We start from the raw sequence: 8,841 nt of genomic DNA on the forward strand, positions 1-8,841 counted from the left end.
AAAGTCGAGGAATAAGGCGTTGACCAGGGTGTGGCTCGCCGTACACAAAGCTGATCCGCATATGAACTCACCTCGTGCAGGTAAAAAGATGCAGTCGGTACTGCACACATGTGGGAGGGGGCGTGTGTCAGTTGCGGCACTCCTCAGTCAGCGGTTGAGGGTAGTATCGTAGTCGTATTGGATAAGACTAGATTAGGGGAGAGTTAAATAAATAAATAAATAACAAAATATTTTTTTATATTTCCTAAATTCGAGTTGCCATTACTACACATAATTACACTTTTTTTTTACTGACATCAGCTTTTATCAATGAAGAGCCTTCGTCATTAATAATAAATGTAATAAGGAGTCATCACATTCACTGCATATTGTAAAACTGCTAAAGCAGTGATACAGCTTGAGTCAAGTGAGGCTCCAGCAGAGAAGTGTGGATGATGTCATGGTCTAAGGGTGTTTTTGATTACAGATAGTGTGTCAGTCTGTGTGTGTGTGTGAGTGAGTGTGCGCTTGTGAATGATTCACACTCACAAATGTGGGAGGAGACCAGGAGCAGAGCCTGATATGACATCATTACAGCTTCCTGTTTTGGGGGGTTGCTTGGGTAACAGCTACTAGCATATTGGAGTAGACTGGCGATGAGTCACCAGCCCGTTTTCTCATGCTATGTCCTTGTTTTTTAACTTCTCTGTCTAACTCTCTCTTTTTCTTTCTGTCTCTGGCACCAACCTCAAAGCCTCTGAGTCACCAGGAACATGACCGCACACACATCTCCCTCATTTACCCTCCAAACCCAGGTCTTGAGTCTGGAACCTGGTCCAGTGATAAAGACACACACATGTCTTGAGAGAAAAACTATATTCTGTTATGTTATTCACAGCTGCTGAAGAACGTAAAGAACATCTGGATGTCTATATGAAACAGGTCTGACTCAACGTATACAATTTTGTAAAATGTGTCCTATTATAAAATTGTACAGTGTAAGGTCAGTGTTCTTTACATATTTGCATTTTGCCCAGACTATGTATATTTTATTGTAACCTCACGTTAGAAAAAACACAACTGAAAAACAAAAACAAATTATGGTTCAAAAACCCACAAAAACACAAACTATACATATGAAATTCTAAACAATTGAGAAGAATAGACTTTGTTTATTTTTGCATATAAAATAATATAATCATATAATTGCATAATATATAAAATATTTAAAAATTTGCTTTTACTAATCAGTTTAACTTGGTCAGGGTTGTTGTGGGAAACACTGAGTACAATGTAGGAATACACTCAATTTGTATATACTGTATACACACACACACACACACACACACATATATATATATATATATGGATACACCTAAATAAAATGGGAATGGTTGGTGATATTAACTTCCTGTTTGTGGCACATTAGTATATGGGAGGGGGGAAACTTTTCAAGATGGGTGGTGACCATGGCGGCCATTTTGAAGTCGGCCATTTTGGATCCAACTTTAGTTTTTTCAATGGGAAGAGGGTCATGTGACACATCAAACTTATTGAGATTTTCACAAGAAAAACAATGGTGTGCTTGGTTTTAACATAACTTTATTCTTTCATGAGTTATTTACAAGTTTCTGACCACTTATAAAATGTGTTCAAAGTGCTGCCCATTGTGTTGGATTGTCAATGCAACCCTCTTCTCCCACTCTTCACACACTGATAGCAACACCGCAGAAGACATGCTAGCACAGGCTTCCAGTATCCGTAGTTTCAGGTGCTGCACATATCGTATCTTCACAGCATAGACAATTGCCTTCAGATGACCCCAAAGATAAAAGTCTAAGGGGGTCAGATCGGGAGACCTTGGGGGCCATTCAACTGGTCCACGACGACCAATCCACTTTCCAGGAAACTGTTCATCTAGGAATGCTCGGACCTGACACCCATAATGTGGTGGTGCACCATCTTGCTGGAAAAACTCAGGGAACGTGCCAGCTTCAGTGCATAAAGAGGGAAACACATCATCATGTAGCAATTTCAAATATCCAGTGGCCTTGAGGTTTCCATTGATGAAGAATGGCCCCACTATCTTTGTACCCCATATACCACACCATACCATCAATTTTTGTGTTCCAACAGTCTTGGAGGGATCTATCCAATGTGGGTTAGTGTCAGACCAATAGCGGTGGTTTTGTTTGTTAACTTCACCATTCACATAAAAGTTTGCCTCATCACTGAACAAAATGTTCTGTGTAAACTGAGGGTCCTGTTCCAATTTTTGTTTTGCCCATGCTGCAAATTCAGTGCGCCGATCTGGGTCATCCGCGTTGAGATGCTGCAGCAGCTGGAGTTTGTAAGGGTGCCATTTGTGAGTAGCTAATATCCGCCGAAGGGATGTTCGACTGATGCCACTCTCCAGTGACATGCGGCGAGTGCTACGCTGTGGGCTCTTGCTGAATGAAGCTCGGACAGCCACTGATGTTTCTTCATTAGTGACAGTTTTCATGCGTCCACATTTTGGCAAATCCAACACTGAACCAGTTTCACGAAACTTGGCAAGCAGTTTGCTAACTGTAGCATGGGAGATGGGTGGTCTCGTAGGGTGTCTTGCATTGAAATCTGCTGCAATGCCCTGGGTACTGCGTTCACCAGACATCAACACAATCCTCACGTGTTAACCTCTGCGACATGTCAATGGCTGTAAACAAAGAGAAGCTTGTAAATAACTCATGAAAGAATAAAGTTACGTTAAAACCAAGCACACCATTGTTTTTCATGTGAAATTCTCAATAAGACACACATGACCCTCTTCCCATTGAAAAAACTAAAGTTGGATCCAAAATGGCCGACTTCAAAATGGGTATGGTCACCACCCATCTTGAAAAGTTTTCCCCCTCCCATATACTAATGTGCCACAAACAGGAAGTTAATATCACCAACCATTCCCATTTTATTTAAGTGTATCCATATAAATGGCCCACCCTGTATATATATATATATATACACACACACACACACTGATCAGCCATAACATTAAAACCACCTCCTTGTTTCTACACTCACTGTCCATTTTATCAGCTCCACTTACCATATAGAAGCACTCTGTAGTTCTACAATTACTGACTGTAGTCCATCTGTTTCTCTACATACCATTTTAGCCTGCTTTCACCCTGTTCTTCAATGGTCAGGACCCCTACAGAGCAGGTATTATTTAGGTGGTGGATCATTCTCAGCACTGCAGTGACAGGTGTGTTAGTGTGTGTTGTGCTGGTATGAGTGGATTTTTAAATACTGTGTCCACTCACTGTCCACTCTATTAGACACTCCCACCAAGTTGGTTCATCTTGTAGATGTAAAGTCAGAGACGATCACTCATCTATTGCTGCTGTTTGAGTTGGTCATCTTCTAGACATTCATCATTGGACACAGGACGCTGCCCACAGGGCACTGTTGGCTGGTTATTTTTGGTTGGTGGACTATTCTCAGTCCAGCAGTAACAGTAAGGTGTTTAAAAACTCCATCAGCATTGATGTGTCTTTATCCACTCATACCAGCACAACACACACTAACACACCACCACCATGTCAGTGTCACTGCAGTGCTGAGAATGACCCACCTCCCAAATAATACCTGCTCTGTGGGGGTCCTGACCATTGAAGAACAGGGTGAAAGCAGGCTAAAAAAAAAGTATGTAGAGAAACAGATGGACTACAGTCAGTAATTGTAGAACTACAAAGTGCTTCTGGACAGTGAGTGTAGAAACAAGGAGGTGGTCATAATGTTATACCTTATCGGTGTGTATATACTGTATATATATATATATAATGAAATTTTGCTTAAAAATCTTTACAAGTAGGATATTTTGTTAATACTGCCACAATTACAGAGTTATTTAACCCTTACATAACATTGCTAATCCTAAAGCCTACTGTATAATCTAAAGTTGGGTCACAATATGATTGAACCATTGGGAACCCAATAACGCCCCCTAATTTGCTTATGCTGTGATGTGTTATATAAGCACCACCCAGAGATGTGTTTAATTTGTGTTGCAACCATAATGAAAATTAAAGAGCTGTCACAAAAGCTCCTGTAAAACAATGAGTGCACGAAGATTTCCAAAGTTCCAAATGTATAGCAGAGCAGCAGCATACCTGCCTGCATGTAGAGGAATACACAAAATTTCCTTCAGAGACCTTGGCAAACCAGTGTATTATTGCAAAAGGATGATGTAATGAAGGCTTGGACAGTCGTGTCAGTGGCAACCATTAGAAGATTACTAAGCAACCAAAGACTTCATAATGCATTCCATTCTTAACTAAGAACCAGTAAGCATTTGGACAGGCCTGGGACACAGTTCAGTTAAGTGACAAATCAAAACTGGATTTTTTTGGCCATGTGGATCAGCAGTTTGTCTGGTGCAAGAAAGGTGAGACTCATGGCCAGAAGAATACTATCTCCAATAAAGAATGGAGGTGGGTCACTGATGATGTGGAAATGTTTTTCTGCTGCAGGAATGGGCAATCTTGACCATTTGACTAGCATCATTAAGCACTTAGGCTTGGGGTTGAATAATAGTGCACGTGGACATTTGTCAAGAGAACTAGATGTTTAAACTTAAGTCAACTTATGCTATCAAAATTACTTGTATCAATAAATATTCTCTCTGTGTTTATTGAGCCTTCTTTATTTATTTTCACTTATTTTTATACACACACCATCTCCCTCATTTACCCTCCAAACCCAGGTCTTGAGTCTGGAACCTGGTCCGGTGATGAAGACACACACGTCTTGAGAGAAAAACTGTATGTATTACTGCAAAAGGATAATGTAATGAAGGCTTGGACAGTCGTGTCAGTGGCAACCATTAGAAGATTACTTAGCAACCATAGACTTCATAATGCATTCCATTCTTAACTAAGAACCAGTAGGCATTTGGACAGGCCTGGGACACAGTTCAATTAAGTGACAAATCAAAACTGGATTTTTTGGCCATGTGGATCATTGCCATCTCTATAATACCGTGAGTAAATGCAACTATACATGTTTATAAAATTCTTGACCCCTAAACAGTGACCTTTTAACAGTTGAATCCATGTTGTTTTGATTTAGGAATGCAGGGTCATTGGGGGAGGATGTGTCTATAAATTCAGACAGGAGGAATTTAAACTCAACCCCTTAGGTGGTTTTAATGTTATGGCTGATTGGTGTATATATATATACAGTATGTATGTATGTATGTATGTATATATATCAGCCATAACATTAAAACCACCTAAGGGGGCTAAGGGGTAAAAGTGCTTCTCTGTGGTGGACAGTGAGTGTAGAAACAAGTCAAGTCAACTTTATTTATATAGTGCTTTTTACAATAGACATTGTCTCAAAGCAACTTTACAAAATCCAGGACCAACCGATACAAAAACCCCTGTTGAGTAAGCCGAGAGCGACAGTGGCAAGGAGGTGGTTTTAATGTTATGGCCACAGAGAAGTCCATAGTCTTGACAAATCAGATTTTTATACAAATATTCACTACTGAACATTTTTCAGTTACCTTAGTCTTTACTATTGTATAAGATTTAGGGAATCCAGAGAAATATAATTCTGTGTATAGATAGCATGGCAAGAAATCACTGTTGAATGTGTGTGACCCTTAAGCACTCAGACAGCATTGCATAAGAACCTACTACTGTGATAGTCATGCAACTGTGACAAATATATCCTCATAGGCTCATTGTCACTTCACACACTCGACTGCTGCATTAGGAAAAGCGATCTGAAAATCTATAATGCAAAAATAAAGCCATACATCAAATTTATGCAGGTTCTCTGTGCCTGAGCTCAGCTCAGATGGACCAAAACACAGTGGACAGTGTGCTCTGGTCAGATGAGACGAAATTAATTTGGCGTCGAGTTCTCCATACATAAGACAAAAAAGACAATCTGACAGTTTTTAGAGAAAAGCAGTGCCCACGCCATCAGTGACTTGCATCTGTGTGAAGGTAACATGTATGGACCCCCTGTGCCTGTATGCACTCCCAAAAATGTTTAAGAATTCTCCTGATGAGAAGGCAGATGGTGTGGTGTCTTATGGGATCTCCTTCCAAACCTGGATCAAAGCATGATTGAGCTCCTGGACAGCCTGTGGAGCTACTTGGCAGTGTTGGATGCACTGATAGATAATATCAGTGATATTAATGTTAATACCAAAGGTTCTGAATTTGATTCAGATCTGGGGAATGCGAGGGCCAGTCAGTGGCATCAATGCCTTTGTCATTCAGGAACTACACACTCTGGCCACATTAGGCCAAGCATTGTCCTGCACCAGGAGAAACCCAGGGCCTACTGCAGCAGCAGGATAATATGATAATAGATGTGACATTCTGGTACCTCACTGCAGTCAGCATGTCACCATGGTCATTATGTAGAAGCTTATGCCTCCCCAGACCACCAATGACCCATTTGAAAACTGGTCATGCTGGATGACATTTAACATGGCATCTCCAGACTCTTCCACCTCTGTAACATGCTTAGTGTAAATCTGCTCTTATCTGTGAAGAGAACAGGGTGCCTATGGCCGACCTGCCAATTCTGATGTTCCCTAGCAAATGACAATCAAGCAGCTGGGCTGTGAGCACCAGTCCCACTAGAGGACATCAAGCCCTCATACCAGTTTGATCAGAAACATAGTAACCAGCTGGTGGTCATTTTATAGAGCAGAAACATGCATACTGACTAGTGGTCATTTTATAGAGTGCCTTCAGTGGTCCTCCTGTTCCTCCTGGCACAAAAGAGCAGATACCAGTTCTGCTGCTGGTTTGATGCCCCTCTATGGCCCTGTCCAGCTCTCTTTGTTTATCGCCCCATGTTCTGGTATCTCACCCATGCTCCTGAGACTGTACTGGAAGACAGAGCAAACCATCTCACAATGGCACATATGGATGTTCAATCCTGGAGGAACTGGGCTACCTGTGCAAGCTACTAGTAAATACTAATAAAATGCAAAACTTGAGAAAAATCAGTCAGGAAGGATCAAAAAGAGTAATTGTCTGTGTCCCTAACTGCAAAACATTAAATACACACTGCATAATAACTTGTGAAAAAAGTTGCTGTTCTGTATCCTGGTTGCTGCCAACAAACCTATAATTACGTTCTGACAACCTTTTCTTCTACATGGTGTTGCTTTAACTTTATTTTCACCTGTCTGAAACATACTGGAGATTTTGCTATTAATAGGCATTTAAGAAATTAAAACTTTGGCTGTTTTTTTTTTATGTGTGTTAAAATTATATTGTAGACAACTACAAATAGTTATAGTTATGTACACGATCAGCCATAACATTAAAACCACCTCCTTGTTTCTACACACACTGTCCATTTTATCAGCTCCACTGACCATATCAAAGCACGTTGTAGTTCTACAATTACTGACTGTAGTCAATTTGTTTCTCTACATACCATTTTAACCTGCTTTCACCCTGTTCTTCAATGGTCAGGACCCCCACAGGACCACCACAGAGCAGGTATTATTTAGGTGGTGGATCATTCTCAGCACTGCAGTGACAATGACATGGTGGTGGAGTGTTAGTGTGTGTTGTGCTGGAATGAGTGGATCAGACACAGCAATGCTGCTGGAGTTTTTAAATACCGTGCCTACTCTATTAGACACTCCTACCTAGTTGGTCCACCTTGTAGACATAAAGTCAGAGATGATCGCTCATCTATTGCTGCTGTTTGAATTGGTCATCTTCTAGACCTTCATCAGTGGTCACAGGATGCTGCCCACGGGGCTCTGTTGGCTTTATGTTTGTGGTTGCTGGACTATTGACAGTGAGGTGTTAAAAAAAACTCCAGCAGCACTGCTGTGTCTTATCCACTCGTACCAGCACAACACACACTAACACACCACCACCATGTCAGTGTCACTGCAGTGCTGAGAATGATCCACCACCCAAATAATACCTACTCTGTAGTGGTCCTGTGGGGGTCCTGACCATTGAAGAACAGGGTGAAAGCAGGCTAAAAAACTATGTAGAAAAACAGATGGACTACAGTCAGTAATTGTAGAACTACAAAGTGCTCGAGCTGTCTGGGTGCGCTAGCCCTGGGTAAGCTGCAGGGGCTTGTGTTGCTGGCGGCCGAGAAGGCGGTGCTCGTCTTCTTGGGCCCTGCCCGCCGATCGGATCGGCGCAGTGTGCCAGTGGGCCAGGTGCAGCAGTGGGGCGGAACAGCGGCTCGGCAGCGTGATGGGGTGCGGTGCGGACAAGGAGCCACCCAGTGCACGCTGGTGATTAGGTCACGTGGGACGGTTGACCTTTGGGGAGGGGGCTGTGTAGCGGCCGGAACGGGCTTTACCCAGAGGGACTTGCGGCCGTGGTATCCAGCCTTACCGTAGCCCTGTAGCCCAGTGTTGGGAATGGTGTGGCTGCGTTAAAGAATGGATAGGGATCTGTGTCTGATGTATGTATATGTATCTGTTGTATGAATGTCCATGTGTATGAATCGCTCACGGCCCCGACGCCCCCTCCTTCTACGCCGGCGCCACAGTATTATTTAATGACTGCCGTGACATGTGGCACTTTTCTTTAAAAATCCATGACATCTGTGATTTTTGAAACACAAGGTCTGTGAAATGAAGCACATTTTCCAGTGAATTTAGAAGGTTTAATCATGTACCTTCATGCGGAATCATACTTCCTTGGCGTTTTGCAGTTCTTTCTTTCAGCTAAGAACGCCTTCGTGAAAGAATTCATAATGTAATGACATAGCGTGGCTAGGAAGCTTAATAAGCTGCCTGTGGGGCAGGAGCCAACACGCTCGTGCACCTCCTGTGTGTGACACCTCACAAACAAACAGGCGAGCGCTTCT

Source organism: Trichomycterus rosablanca, chromosome 2 (genome assembly GCF_030014385.1).
Source record: "Trichomycterus rosablanca isolate fTriRos1 chromosome 2, fTriRos1.hap1, whole genome shotgun sequence".
Lineage (NCBI taxonomy): Eukaryota > Metazoa > Chordata > Actinopteri > Siluriformes > Trichomycteridae > Trichomycterus > Trichomycterus rosablanca.